Source organism: Oncorhynchus mykiss, chromosome 30, assembly GCF_057628025.1.
Source record: "Oncorhynchus mykiss isolate SJ-2025 chromosome 30, ASM5762802v1, whole genome shotgun sequence".
Classification (NCBI taxonomy): Eukaryota; Metazoa; Chordata; class Actinopteri; order Salmoniformes; family Salmonidae; genus Oncorhynchus; species Oncorhynchus mykiss.
Genome location: NC_143051.1, coordinates 4,999,524 through 5,016,829, shown reverse-complemented (window position 1 = coordinate 5,016,829; position 17,306 = coordinate 4,999,524).

Below are 17,306 nucleotides of genomic sequence, written 5' to 3'. Positions count from 1 at the left end.
TGTTATACTGTACCCATAGTCTACTGTTATACTGTACCCATAGTCTACTGTTGGCTCCCTGTCGGACTGCATAGGGGTTGGCTCCCTGGGTTAGCTCCCTGTCGGACTGCATAGGGGTTGGCTCCCTGGGTTGGCTCCCTGTCGGACTGCATTGGGGTTGGCTCCCTGGGTTGGCTCCCTGGGTTGGCTCACTGGGTTTGCCTTTCACTGATTGCCCTGCATTTCTGTAACGTGTTTGGCACTAAAATATTTGATATGATTATAAGACATTCTAACGGCATCATAGCTGCTCATGACAGGTCTTACAACACATTAGAATTGGAATTGTGAATTAAACCAGCAAGCTTCGAGTAAAGTGTTATAAAGTATTATTTTCTATGATTCTATCAAGTTTAATTTAATTCTGTTATGATCTGCCGTCTCCAACCCAGTGCCTCCTTGACAGCTTATGAGAAGTGTTTGTTTAGGTGAATGTTATCCGGTTGTCAATCAGTCACACATTCTGTCCTCCTCAGAACACTTAACTGACGTGTCCACTATGATTGGCTAGTAATACAGCGAGACCAATCAGGAGAAGGCATTGTAGAAGATAATAGGATTCTATCTGAGGATGTAGATTAGGAATATGGAGAGAAGGCTAGTGCCAACGGTCCTCATCAACACGCTCTGTCTCCTCTGTCTCCTCTCTCTCTCTGTCTCCTCTCTGTCTCCTCTCTCTCTCTGTCTCCTCTCTCTCTGTCCCCTCTCTCTCTGTGTCCTATACCTCTCTCCCCTCTACTGTCTCCTCTCTACTGTCTCCTCTCTCTCTGTCTCCTCTCTCTCTGTCTCCTCTCTACTGTCTCATCTCTCTGAATCAATTCAATTCGAGGTGCTTTATTGGCCTGGGAAAAATATTTTAACATTGCTAAAGCAAGTGGACTAGATAATGAACAAAAGTTAAATAAAACATGAACAGTGAACATTACACTCACAGAAGTTCCAAAAGAATAAAGACATTTCAAATGTCATATTATGTCTATATGCAGTGTTGGAACGATGTGCAAATGGTTGAAGTACAAAAGGGTTTAAGAATAAACCATAAATATGGGTTGTATTTACAATGGTGTTTGTTCTTCACTGGTTTCATAAATCTTGCTGCTGTGATGGCACACTGGTATTTCACCCAGTAGATATGGGAGTTTATCAAAATCAAGTTTGTTTTCTAATTCTTTGTGGATCTGTGTAATCTGAGGGAAATATGTCTCTCTAATATGGTCATACATTTGGCAGGAGGATAGGAAGTGTAGCTCAGTTTCCACCTCATTTTGTGGGCAGTGAGCACATAGACTGTCTTCTCTTGAGAGCCATGTCTGCCTACGGCGGCCTTTCTCAATAGCAAGGCTATGCTCACTGAGTCTGTACATAGTCAATGCTTTCCTTAAGTTTGGGTCAGTCACAGTGGTCAGGTATTCTGCCACTGTGTACTCTCTGTTTAGGGCCAAATAGCATTCTAGTTTGCTCTGTTTTTTTGTTAATTCTTTCCAATGTGTTAAGTAATTATATTTTTGTTTTCTCGTGATTTGGTTGGGTCTATTTGTGCTGCTGTCCTGGGGCTCTGTAGGGTGTGTTTGTGTTTGTGAACAGAGCCCCAGGACCAGCTTAGGGGACTCTTCTCCAGGTTAGGTTAGTGATGGCTTTGTTATGGAAGGATTGGGAATCGCTTCCTTTTAGGTGGTTATAGAATTTAACAGCTCTTTTCTGGATTTTGATAATTAGCGGGTATCGGCCTAATTCTGCTCTGCATTATTTGGTGTTCTACGTTGTACACAGAGGATATTTTTGCAGAATTCTGCATGCAGAGTTTCAATTTGGTGTTTGTCCCATTTTGTGAATTCTTAGAACCCATAAAGGGCAATGGGTTCTATAACTGATCCAAGTATTTTTTGCTAGATCCTAATTGGGGCGGTTAGAGCGTTGGACTAGTAACCGGAAGGTTGCAAGTTCAAATCCCCGAGCTGACAAGGTACAAATCTGTCGTTCTGCCCCTGAACAGGCAGTTAACCCACTGTTCCTAGGCCGTCATTGAAAATAAGAATTTGTTCTTAACTGACTTGCCTAGTTAAATAAAGGTAAAATAAAAAATAAAATGTTGAATTTAATGTTCCTCTATCTTGCTCTGTGTCTCCTTTCTCTGTGTCTCTCTCTATCTTTCTCTCTCAATATTGTGAGGTGTAATATAACAGACCCAGTATCCTAAACCATGAGGTGTAACATAACAGACCCAGTATCCTAAACCATGAGGTGTGCAACTGGCAACAGATATGAAAGATAGTGTTTTTGTTGTTGTTTTTTAAAATCTGAAACATGCTATCCCTGTCCTGGATGGATGATCCCAGCCAAAGTCTCTGATTTGGCTGGGGGATTGTGTAATAACTAGCTTCACTGTGCTGCTCTGTTGTGTTCCTGGTTTCAAGGAAAGACTAACTTTATCTGCCCCGAGCACTGCCCTGCTTCTGCCCAATTAGACCACGCTCCATGAAATGCAGGTGGACACTCTTTCATGTCCATCTATACCCTCTACCCTTCTATACCCTCTATGCCATATATACCCTCTACACCTCTCTATACCCTCTATACCATCTATACCTCTCTATATCCTCTATACCCTCTATAACCATCTATACCTCTCTATATCCTCCATACCCATCTATACCCTCTATATACTCTATACCCATCTACACCTCTATATACCCATCTATATCCTCTATACCACTCTATATCCTCTATACCCTCTATAACCATCTATACCTCTATATATCCTCTATACCTCTCTATATCCTCTATACCCATCTGTACCCCTATATACACTCTATACCTCTCTACACCTCTCTATACCCAACTATACCTCTCTACACCTCTCTATACCCATCTAAACCTCTCTATACCCATCTATACCTCTCTATATCATCTATACCTCTCTATACCCATCTATACCTCTCTATACCCATCTATACCTCTCTCTACCCCTCTATATCCTCTATACCACATATGTCAGAGTCAAGGCCCGCGGGCCACATCCGGCCCGCAAGAAGGTTTTTTACGGCCCCTGGGATGATCTTGATTTATTATTAGAACCGGCCCGCAGCAAGCCGGCAGCCCGCAGATCTTTTACACGCACCAATACTACATTTCCCACAATGCAAAGGTGACGCACCGAGCAGTAGGCTGCTTCATTTCAATATTTATTGGCACAGCAGTCGTCAGCATCACAGTAAAATTAACTTTCAGATACCCATCAAAAATGGCAAAACGGAAGGTGGATACTGAGAACCGGGGGTTTCAAACAAGGTGGGAGTCGGAGTATATGTTCACGAAGGTAGCTGGAAAACCTGTGTGTCTTCTGTGTGGAGAAAGTGTGGCGGTACTGAAAGAGTATAATCTGAGACGACATTATGAAACGAAACACGCGGACACACACGCGGACGCAACTGTCAAGGCCAGTTTTATTTTGGCAGAAGAGATCGCTAAATCAGCCCGGCCATTTACGGAGGGGGATTTCATCAAAAACTGCATGATTAAAGTTTGTGACGAAGTTTGCCCAGAAAAAAGGCAACTCTTTTTAAATGTGAGTCTGAGCAGAAACACCATTGCCGAGAGAGTAGACCAGTTGTCCATCAATCTAAAAGAGCAGCTTGTGAAAAAGGGAAAAGATTTTATTGCATATTCCTTGGCTGTGGATGAGAGCACCGACATTTCTGACATTGCCCAGTTGTCAATTTTCATCCGCGGAGTGGACTCCAACCTAAGCGTGACAGAGGAGTTTTTGGCTTTACGTCCTATGCATGGCACAACTACGGGGCATGATTTGTATGAAGAGGTGTCAAGATGTGTAAATGAGATGGAGCTGCCTTGGGAAAAACTCGTGGGTTTGACAACCGACGGAGCACCTGCGATGTGTGGACACAGGAGCGGACTGGTGGCGAAGATACGGGAAAAGATGCAAGAGGAAAACGCGACAGGTGAGCTGACAGCTTATCATTGTATCATACACCAGGAAGCGTTGTGCGGTAAAGCCTTGAAAATGGAGCATGTAATGAGCATCATCACGCGCACAGTTAACTTTATCAGAGCCAAAGGTTTGAATCACCGCCAGTTCAAGGCATTTCTGACGGAGTTAGAAACGGAGCATGGTGATTTGCCTTATCACACAGAGGTGCGATGGCTAAGCCAGGGAAAGGTGCTTCAAAGATGTTTCGAGCTTCGTGAGGAGATTTGTCTGTTCTTGGACAGCAAAGGGAAAGACACAACACAACTCCGAGACGAAATGTTTCTGTGTGAAATGGCTTTTCTGTGTGACATTACGAGTCATCTGAATGCAATAAACTTGCAGCTGCAGGGTCGGGATCGTGTCATCTCTGATATGTACAGTACAGTGAAGGCATTTAAAACCAAACTGACTCTGTGGGAGACGCAGATGCGGAAAGAAAATTTGAGCCACTTTCCCAGCTGCCAGACCATGAAAGAGAAGCTCTCTACCAGTGCGTTCCCGAGCACACAGTTGGCTGATAAAATAGGTATGCTTGCCGCTGACTTTCGACGCCGATTTGCTGACTTTGAAGCACAAAAAAGCAGGTTGGAACTGCTCGGTAACCCATTTGCTGTTGACGTGGAAAGCTCACCACCAAACCTCCAAATGGAGTTGATTGACCTCCAATGCAATGATGCACTGAGGGCAAAATATGCGGCAGTGGGTGCTGCGGAGTTCGCCCGTTTCCTCCCCGGCACAATGCCCCAGCTGCGCATCCAGGCTGCTCAAACGTTGTCTATGTTTGGCAGCACATACCTGTGTGAACAACTGTTTTCTTTGATGAACCTGAACAAAACATCACACAGAAGTCGACTTACTGCTGAACACCTCCACTCAATTCTGAGGATTTCTTCAGCTCAGAGCCTTACCCCGAACATTGATGAACTTGTGGAAAAGATGGGACACCACCAAGTATCACCCTCAACCTCAAACAAGTGAACATTACTGTGCAATCACATATTTAGAGTTTTTACTCAGTTCAAGTTTAAAAGTTAAAATTTAATATTTGTTTTCACTGCATGTTACTTCTCCTTAAACAAAGTGTTGTTTTTGATTAATAGATTTTTGCACTTTATTTTTTTGTATTTCAATCCAATTATATTTTAAAAATATTTCAGTTGAGTGGATGATAGAAAATTGCTATTATTGTTTTTTCTTTGAAGTAAATTTAGCCCACTTTTGCTAAAATAGAAAATATAGTCTACTGATGGTGCCTTGAATACCGGTTTCTTTCATTTAATGTTCATGTTATGGGGATATTTATATAAAGGAAATTTGTCTTTTGTGTCTGTTGAAAATTAAAGATTACTGACAGAGCCATAAGAAAATATTGCTTTATTTATCTGATCATATTGTAATATATTTGTTAGGTTTTCAGTAGGTTCAATTAGGTTCACTAGACTATATGCGTCATTTAAAAATTTTTCAATGAACATTCGAACAGTCCGGCCCTCGTCTTGTAGCTGATTTTTTTATTTGGCCCTCCGTCCATTTGACTTTGACACCCCTGCTCTATACCCATCTATACCCATCTATACCTCTCTATACCCATCTATACCTATCTATACCCATCTGTACCTCTCTATACCCCTCTATATCCTCTATACCCATCTATACCTCTCTATACCCATCTGTACCTCTCTATACCCCTCTATATCCTCTATACCCATCTACACCTCTCTATATCCCCTATACCCATCTATACCTCTCTATACACATCTATAACCATCTATATCCTCTATACCCTCTCTACCCCTCTATCATCTATACCCTTCTATACCTCTCTATATCCGCTATACCCATCTATACCTCTCTATATCCTCTATACCTCTCTATATCCTCTATACCCTCTATACCATTTCTATCCTCTATACCTCTCTATACCCATCTATACCTCTCTATATCCTCTATACCCTCTATACCACTCTATATCATCTATACCTCTCTATATCCTCTATACCCATCTATACCTCTTTATACCTATCTATATCCTCTATACCCTCTATACCTTTCTATATCCTCTATACCCTCTATATCCCTCTATATCATCTATACCCATCTATACCTCTCTATATCCTCTATACCCATCTATGCCCCTCTATACCTCTCTATATCCTCTATACCCATCTATACCTCTCTATATCATCTATACCCATCTATACCCCTCTATACCCTATATACCTCTCTATATCCTCTATACCCATCTGAACCTCTCTATACCCATCTGAACCTCTCTATACCCATCTATACCCATCTATATCCTCTATACCTCTCTACATCCTCTATACCCTCTATACCCCTCTATATCATATATACCCTTCTATACCTCTCTATACCCATCTATACCCCTCTATCATCTATACCTCTCTATATCATCTATACCCCTCTATACCCATCTATCCTCTATACCCATCTATATCCCTCTATATCCATCTATACCTCTCTATATCCTCTATACCCATCTATACCTCTCTATACCCATCTATATCCTCTATTTCATCTATACCCTTCTATACCTCTCTATATCCTCTTTACCCATCTATACTTCTCTATATCCTCTATGCCCCTCTATATCCTCTATACACATCTATATCCTCTATAACACTCTATATCCTCTATACTCTCTATACCATCTATACCACTCTATATCCTCTATACCCATCTATACCTCTATACACTCTATACCTCTCTATACCCATCTATACCCTTCTATACCTCTCTATATCCTCTATACCCATCTATACCCATCTATACCTCTATACACTCTATACCTCTCTATACCCATCTAAACCTCTCTATACATCTCTATATCCTCTATACCCATCTATACCCCTCTATACCCATCTATACCTCTCCATACCTCTCATTATCCTCTTTACCCATCTATACCTCTCTATATCCTCTATACCCCTCTATATCCTCTATACCCATCTATATCCTCTATACCCCTCTATATCATCTATACCCATCTATACCTCTCTATATCCTCTATACCCATCTATACCTCTCTATACCCATCTATATCCTCTATACCCTCTATACCCTCTATTTCATCTATACCCTTCTATACCTCTCTATATCCTCTATACCCATCTATACCCATCTATATCCTCTATACCCTCTATTTCATATATACCCTTCTATACCTCTCTATATCCTCTTTACCCATCTATACCCCTCTATATCCTCTATACCCCTCTATACCCATCTATATCCTCTATACCCTCTATACCCTCTATTTCATCTATACCCTTTATACCTCTCCATATCCTCTATACCCATCTATACCTCTCTATACCATCTATATCCTCTATACCCTTTATTTCATCTATACCCTTCTATACCTCTCTATATCCTCTTTACCCATCTATTCCTCTCTATATCCTCTATACCCCTCTATACCACTCTATATCCTCTATACCATCTATACCACTCTATATCCTCTATACCAATCTATGCCTCTATACCTCTCTATACCCATCTAAACCTCTCTATACCTCTCTATATCCTCTATACCTCTCTATACCCATCTAAACCTCTCTATACCTCTCTATATCCTCTATACCCACCTATATCCCTCTATACCCATCTATACCTCTCTATACCCATCTATACCCCTCTATCATCTAAACCTCTCTATACCCATCTATCCTCTATACCCATCTATACCTCTCTATCCTCTATACCCATCTATATCCTCTATACCCCTCTATATCATCTATACCCATCTATACCTCTCTATATATCCTCTATACCCATCTATACCTCTCTATATCATCTATACCTCTCTATACCCATCTATACATCTCTATACCCATCTATACCTGTCTATACCCATCCATATTCTCTATACCCTCTATACCCTCTATTTCATCTATACCCTTCTATACCTCTCTATATCCTCTATACCCATCTATACCCCTCTATACCCATCTATTTCCTCTATACCCTCTATACCCTCTATTTCATCTATACCCTTCTATACCTCTCTATATCCTCTATATATCCTCTATACCCTCTATATCATCTATACCCTTCTATACCTCTCTATATCCTCTTTACCCATCTATACCCCTCTATATCCTCTATACCCTCTATACCCCTCTATTTCATCTATACCCTTCTATACCTCTCTATATCCTCTATACCCATCTATACCCCTCTATACCCATCTATATCCTCTATACCCTCTATACCCTATATTCCATCTATACCCTTCTATACCTCTATATATCCTCTATACCCATCTATACCCCTCTATACCCATCTATATCCTCTATACCCTCTATACCCTCTATTTCATCTATACCCTTCTATACATCTCTATATCCTCTTTACCCATCTATACCCCTCTATATCCTCTATACCCCTCTATACCCATCTATATCCTCTATACCCTCTATTTCATCTATACCCTTCTATACCTCTCTATATCCTCTTTACCCATCTATTCCTCTCTATATCCTCTATACCCCTCTATACCACTCTATATCCTCTATACGATCTATACCACTCTATATCCTCTATACCAATCTATACCTCTATACCCTCTATACCTCTCTATACCCATCTAAACCTCTCTATACCTCTCTATATCCTCTATACCCATCTATACCCCTCTATACCCATCTATACCTCTCTATACCCATCTATACCCCTCTATCATCTAAACCTCTCTATACCCATCTATCCTCTATACCCATCTATACCTCTCTATCCTCTATACCCATCCATATCTTCTATACCCTCTATTTCATCTATACCCTTCTATACCTCTCTATATCCTCTATACCCATCTATACCCCTCTATATCCTCTATACCCATCTATATCCTCTATACCCTCTATACCCATCTATACCCTCTATACCCTCTATACCTCTCTATACCCATCTAAACCTCTCTATACCTCTCTATATCCTCTATACCCATCTATACCTCTCTATACCTACCTATATCCTCTATACCCTTCTATCTTCTCTATACCCATCTATACCCCTCTATATCCTCTATACCCTTCTATCTTCTCTATACCCATCTATACCTCTCTATACCCATCTATACCCTTCTATATTCTCTATACCCATCTATACCTCTCTATACCTACCTATATCCTCTATACCCTTCTATCTTCTCTATACCCATCTATACCTCTTTATACCCATCTATACCCTTCTATATTCTCTATACCCATCTATACCTCTTTATACCCATCTATACCCTTCTATATTCTCTATACCCATCTATACCTCTTTATACCCATCTATACCCTTCTATATTCTCTATACCCATCTATACCTCTCTATACCTACCTATATCCTCTATACCCTTCTATCTTCTCTATACCCATCTATACCTCTTTATACCCATCTATACCCTTCTATATTCTCTATACCCATCTATACCTCTCTATACCTACCTATATCCTCTATACCCTTCTATCTTCTCTATACCCATCTATACCTCTTTATACCCATCTATACCCTTCTATATTCTCTATACCCATCTATATTCCTCTCTATATCCTCTATACCCTTCTATACCCTTCTATATTCTCTATACCCCTCTATATACCTCTCTATACCCTCTATACCCTTCTATATTCTCTATACCCATCTATATACCTCTCTATACCCTCTATACCCTTCTATATTATCTATACCCCTCTATATACCTCTCTATACCCTCTACACCCTTCTATATTCTCTATACCCATCTATATACCCCTCTATACCCTCTATACCCATCTATATCATATATACCCTTCTATACCTCTATATATATCCTCTTTACCCCTCTATATTTTCTCTATAACACTATATATATATCAAATGTATTTATATAGCTCTTCTTACATCAGCTGATATCATCACATCCAAGATGGCGTAGCAGTCAGACATCGTTGTCTTGTCTCGTCCCATGTGTATGTATATTTTTCTTCTCAATATGCCTTAACCAACCATGTTGTTCCACCTCCTACATATGCGATGACATCACCTGGTTCAAACATCTCTAGAGACTTTATCTCTTTCATCATTACTCAATGCCTAGGTTTAGCTCCAATGTACTCACATCCTACCTTACCTTAGTCTGTACACTCGAATCTATGCTCTCGTGCTCAGAAACCTGCTCTTTTACCTCTCTGTTTTCCGAACATGCTAGACGGCCAGTTCATTTAGCATTTAGCCGTACCCTTATCCTACTCCTCCTCTGTTCCTCTGGTGATGTAGAGGTTAATCCAGGTCCTGCAGTGCCTAGTTCCACTCCTATTCCCCAGGCGCTCTCTTTTGTTGACTTCTGTAACCGTAAAAGCCTTGGTTTCATGCATGTTAACATTAGAAGCCTCCTCCCTAAGTTTGTTTTACTCACTGCTTTAGCACACTCCGCCAACCCTGATGTCTTAGCCGTGTCTGAATCCTGGCTTAGAAAAATCACCAAAAACCCAGACATTTCCATCCCTAACTATAACATTTTCCACCAAGATAGAACTGCTAAAGGGGGCGGAGTTGCAATCTACTGCAGAGATAACCTACAGAGTTCTGTATTACTATCTAAGTCTGTACCCAAACAATTTGAGATTCTACTTCGAAAAATGCACCTTTCCAGAAACAAGTCTCTCACTGTTGCCGCTTGCTATAGACCTCCCTCTGCCCCCAGCTGTGCCCTCGATACCATATATGAATTGTTTGCCCCCCATCTATCTTCTGAGCTTGTGCTATTAGGTGACCTAAACTGGGACATACTTAACACCCCGGCCAACCTACCCTGGACACTCTAGACCCAAACTGCTACAGACCTACGTATATCTATCCTACCCTGTCTTTCTAAGGTCTTCGAAAGCCAAGTTAACAAACAGATTACCGATCATTTCGAATGCCACCGTACCTTCTCCGCTATGCAATCTGGTTTCAGAGCGGGTCCTGGGTGCACCTCAGTCATGCTCAAGGGTCTAAACAACATCATATCCGCCATCGAAAAGAGACATTAATGTGCAGCCGTATTCATCGACCTGGCCAAGGCTTTCGACTCTGTCAATCACCACATTCTTATTGGCAGACTCGACAGCCTTGGATTCTCAAATGGTTGCTTCGCCTGGTTCACCAACTACTTCGCAGACAGAGTTCAGTGTGTCAAATCGGAGGGCCTGTTTTCCAGACCTCTGGCAGTCTCTATGGGGGTGCCACAGGGTACAATCCTAGGGCCGACTATCTTCTCTGTATACATCAATGATGTCGCTCCTGTTGCTGGTGATTCTCTGATCCACCTCTACGCAGACGATACCATTCTCTATACTTCTGGCCCTTCTTTGGACACTGTGTTAACAACCCTCCAAGCAAGCTTCAATGCCATACAACTCTCCTTCCGTGGCCTCCAACTGCTCTTAAAAGCAAGTAAAACTAAATGCATGCTATTCAACCGATCACTGCCCGCACCTGCTCGCCCGTCCAGCATCACTACTCTGGATGGCTCTGACTTAGAATATGTGGACAACTACAAATACCTAGGTGTCTGGTTAGACTGTAAACTCTCCTTCCAGACTCACATCAAACATCTCCAATCCAAAATTAAATCTAGAATTGGCTTCCTACTTTGCAACAAAGCATCCTTCACTCATGCTGCCAAACATACCCTCGTAAAACTGACCATCCCACCGATCCTCGACTTCAGTGATGTCATTTGTAAAATAGCCTCCAACACTCTACTCTTCAAACTGGATGCAGTCTATCACAGTGCCATCCGTTTTGTCACCAAAGCCCCATACACTACCCACCATTGCGACCTGTACGCTCTCGTTGGTTGGCCCTCGCTTCATACTCGTCGCCAAACCCACTGGCTACAGGTTATCTTCAAGTCTCTGCTAGGTAAAGCCCCGCCTTATCTCAGCTCACTGGTCACCATAGCAGCACCCGCTCCAACAGGTATATCTCACTGGTCACTCCCATTTGTAGATAATTGGACTGGCTTTCTGGGACTCACCCACAAACAGGACCAAGCCTGGCCTGTTGAGGAGTGGCAGACTCCATCCTAACTGGAGGGGTGCTCTCATCTTGTCTACCAACATAGACAGGGCTCTAACTCCTCTAGCGCCACAATTAAATAGGGTGCAGGCCAGGCAGCAGGCTGTTAGCCAGCCTGCCAGCTTAGTGGAGTCTGCCACTAGCACAGTCAGTGTAGTCAGCTCAGCTATCCACATTGACACCGTGTCTGTGCCTCAATCTAGGTTGGGCAAAACTAAACATGGCGGTGTTCACCTTAGCAACCTCACGAGAATAAAGACCTCCTCCATTCCTGCCATTATTGAAAGAGATCGTGATTCCTCACATCTCAAAATAGGGCTACTTGATGTTAGATCCCTCACTTCAAAGGCAGTTCTAGTCAATGAACTAATCACTGATGATAATCTTGATGTGATTGGCCTCACTGAAGCATGGCTTAAGCCTGATGAATTTACTGTGTTAAATGAGGCCTCACCTCCTGGTTACGCTAGTGACCACATCCAACGCGCATCCCGCAAAGGCAGAGGTGTTGCTAACATTTATGATAGCATATTTCAATTTTTAAAAAAAGAAAACACATTATCGTCTTTTGAGCTTCTAGTCATGAAATCTATGCAGCCTACTCAATCACCTTTTTATAGCTACTGTTTACAGGCCTCCTGGGCCATATACAGTGTTCCTCACTGAGTTCCCTGAATTCCTATCGGATCTTGTAGTCATGGCAGATAATATTCACATGATTGGTGACTTTAATATTCACATGGAAAAGTCCACAGACCCACTCCAAAATGGCTTTCGGAGCCATCATCGACTCAGTGAGATTTGTCCAACATGTCTCCGGACCTACTCACTGCCACAGTCATACTCTGGACCTAGTTTTGTTGTGGATCTTAATGTTTTTCCTCATAATCCTAGACTATAGACTAACTCAGTTTGGCTGGCACGCTTCAGTCAATAATCCACCCAGTTTCCCTCCATCAAAATGCATACAAAATTAATATATTAAACTTATCCACACAAGTCAAACAACGTTTAATCAAACCTTAGGTACCCTAATACGTAAACAACCAATACAATTTATGATGGATAATCGTTACTGTCTGAAAAATACCAAAGAACGAGCTCTCATTCACGCGCTTGGAAACACTACAGCCATAATGGGAGTCACCCAGAAAAACTAAAATTTCTGGCTCATTTCTCCAAAAACCAGCCTGAAACTCTTTTCTAAAGACTGTTGACATCTAGTGGAAGCCCTATGAACTGCAATCTTATAATAAAAGTGATTGCCATTGAAAATAGGGGTAGGCTGATTATTTATTTTTTTTGTGGGGGGGGGGGGGGGGGGGGGGCAGGGGTGGTTTGTCCCCTGGGTTTCACCATATCAGTTCTGCCTGTTACTCAGGGCCTGAGTATCTACCAATTATATACACATCCTAGCTTCAGGGCCTGAGTAACAGGCAGTTTACTTTGGGCACGCTTTTCATCCAGATGTCAAAATACTGCCCCCTACCCAAGAGAGGTTAATCAGGGACATGTTGGACTTGTCAAGAGTTTATAGTGTGAACACTGGACTGGTCTCTTTAGATCAAGAGATGGCTTTTGATAGAGTGGACCATGAGGATCTGTTTAACCTCACTAGGGTAGGGGGCAGCATTCGGAATTTTGGATGAAAAGCATGCCAAAATGTAATGGCTTGCTACTCGGGCCCAGGAGATATGATATGCATATAACTGGTAGATCTGGATAGAAAACACTCTAAAGTTTCCAAAACTGTTGAAATAGTGTCTGTGAGTATAACAGAACTGATTTAGCAGGCAAAAACCTGAGAAAAATCCATTCAGGAAGTAGTTTTGTTTTGTAGTTTTTGTTTTGTAGTTTTCTATTCAATGCCATTACAGTATCCATTGACATAGGACTGTATTTGCAATTCCTATGCCTTCCACTAGATGTCAACAGTCTTTAGAAATCGTTTCAGGCTTGTATTCTTATAAATGAGGGAGTAAGACCAGTCTGAAAGAGTGGACCCAAACGTAATACAGAGTTTGTTCAGGCGCATGTGCATTTCTTGTTTACCTTTTATATTGACAACGTTATTGTCCGGTTGAAATATTACAGATCATTTAGGCTAAAAAAACAACCCGAGGATTGAATATAAACATTGTTTGATATGTTTCTATGAACTTTACGGATACAATTTAGATTTTTTTGTCTGATTGTTTTGACTGAGTTTGAGCCTGTGGATTACTGAAGAAAACGCGCTAACAAAACAGAGGTTTTTGGATATAAAGAGACTTCATTGAACAAAAGGAACATTTATTGAGTAAATGAATGTCTTCTGATTGCCACCATATGAAGATCATCAAAGGTAAGGGATTAATTCTATCTCTATTTCTGAGTTTTGTAACGCTTCTGCTTGGCTGGTTACTGTTTGCAATAATTTGTCAACTGGGCTATGTTCTGGGCTAGGTATGTTCTGGGCTAGGTATGCTTTCTCCGAAAAGCATTTTATAAATATGACACTGTGGTTGATTTAACAAGAAGTTCATCTTTAAACCTATGTAAAATATGTGTTTTGTTTTCTGAATTTTTATAATGAGTATTTCTATTTCTTTCTAATTAGCTAGTAAATAAATAATTAAACTAATTTGTTTAGTCCTGAATCATAAGTCTCAGGTTTTGCTGATGCAAGGAGGTTACAACTGTTCAGAATGATGCCAATTCAAAGTTATGATACGTTTATGGATGTGTTAGGTAAAGACCTTTAGTGTTTAACTTCGCTAGGCTTGACCTCTCTATGTTAACCTCTCTAGGGTAGGAGGCAGCATTCGGAATTTTGGATGAAAAGCATGCCCAAAGTAAACTGCCTGCTACTCAGGCCAGAATATGTATATAATTGGTAGATTTGGATAGGAAACACTCTAAAGTTTCCAAAACTGTTAAAATATTGTCTGTGAGTATAACAGAACTGATTTGGCAGGTGAAAACCTGAGGAAAATTCATCCATGAAGTGCTATTATTTTGAAATTGTGTTTTTCCATTGAAATCCACCATACAAAGACTTAACATGTGGTCAGCCTTTAGGTTGAGTTTCAGGCTTTTACTCTGAAAAATGAGGGAGCAACAGCACTTCCAATGAGAGGACAGTGGACATTTCCAGACATGAGTCCAGCGGGAGCATTTCTCGTTTTTCTTTTCTATTGACGTAACTTTTGTCCGGTTGAGATATGATCGATTATTTATCACAAAAAAAACCTGAGGACCTGAGGATTGATTACAAACATCGTTTGACATGTTTCTATGATCTTTTATGGTACTTTATTGATTTTTTTTGTCTGTCTGTTGTGAACGTGCTTTGTTCCAATGGGTTACTGAACAAAACGCAGCAACAAAACTGAGGTTTTTGAATATAAAGATTCACTTTATCAACAAAATGAACATTTATTGTGTGACATGGAGTCTTGGGAGTGCAACCATATGAAGATCATCAAAGGTAAGTGATTAATTATATCGCTATTTCTAACTTTTGTTACTCCTCTACTTTGCTGGTTACTGTTTGTAATGATTTGTCTGCTGGGCGCTGTTCTAAGATAATTGAATGGTTTACTTTTGCCGTAAAACCTTTTTGAAATCTGACACAGCGGTTGGAACTTCTTATGGAGGTGATCCCTGCAGAGGGATAGCTCAGCGGAATTTTCAGAGCGCCACCTATAGTACTTTACTTAGTACTCGTTAAATCTCAAACTTTCATTAAAATACACATGCTAGGTACTGAATTAAAGCTACACTCGTTGTGAATCTAGCCACCAAGTCAGATTTGTAAAATGCTTTTCGGCGAAAGCATGAGAAGCTATTATCTGATAGCATGCACCCCCCAAAATACCAGCACGACACGTAAACAACAGATTTTGCGGTAGCCGGCGCTACCCAAAACGCAGAAAAAAAATATAAAAACATTCATTACCTTGGACGAGCTTCTTTGTTGGCACTCCTATATGTCCCATAAACATCACAATTGGGTATTTTTCCCGATTAAATCCGTCATTGTATACCCAAAATGTCATTTGCTGAAGGCCAGTCTGATGCTGCAAAAAGTCCATTTACAAGACGCAACGTCACTTTTTAAAATTACAAAAGTCGCCTATAAACTTTTACAAATCACTTCAAACGACGTTTCTAAACCAACTTTAGGTATTAATAAACGTTAATGATGTATCAAATTGATCACGGGGCGATCTGTATTCGATAGCAGCAAGTCTGGAAAACATCGTCCATTTTTTCAGTTTCACAACATCCTAAAGGTGCGTCAGAAGAAGGGAGGGGTCTATTTGTGTTGCAACCAGGGATAAATGATTCTGATATTGATATCAATGGTGACATCGTGTGGAAGCTGTAGGCGTTTACAGGGTTTGCATATATTTTCCCTCGTCTTAAACAATTGATTGAATGGCGGACGAATATTTTGTTTTTCTTTTTGGTAAACAGTTTTACCAGGGATTTTTACTCCTAAACACGTTCTGTTATAGCCACAGACCCGATTTAACCAGTTTTAGAAACTTCAGAGTGTTTTCTATCCACACATACTTATCATATGCATATACTATATTCCTGGCATGAGTAGCAGGACTTTGAAATGTTGCGCGATTTTTAACAAAAAGCTGCGAAAATTCGCATCATCCATAACAGGTTTTAACAAGAAGTTTATCTTTAAGCTGGTGTATAACACTTATATGTTTCAATTTTTTTTATAATGAGTATTTCTGTTTTTGAATTTGACGCTCTGCAATTTCACTGGATGTTGGCCAGGTGGGACGTTAGCGTCCCACACCCCCTAGAGAGGTTAATGTGATGTCTGTGTTTGGTCAAGGTGGGAGGGGGGCTCAGTAGGCCAGTCTGGGTGAGACGGGGCATGAGACAAGGACACCCTCTATCGGGGGAGGTACGTATATACACTAGCCATTGAGCTTTTTTTGGGACTGCTTCGCAGGAGACTATAGGGAGTGTGCTGGACAGGCATGGGTGTGTTGACAGGCATAGCAGTGCCAGCATATGCAGATGACGTTTCTGTGATGGTTGGGATGGGCAGGATATGGGCAGGATATGCAGGCAGTCTGAAGGTTTACGAGGGAGCTACGAGGGAGCTTCGTAAGCTAAGGTAAACTAGAGTAAGAGAGAAGCTCTGCTATGTGGGGCATGGGGGGATAGGGTCCCTCTGCTTCCAAGGGGTTTGCAGTGGGCTTGTGAAGGG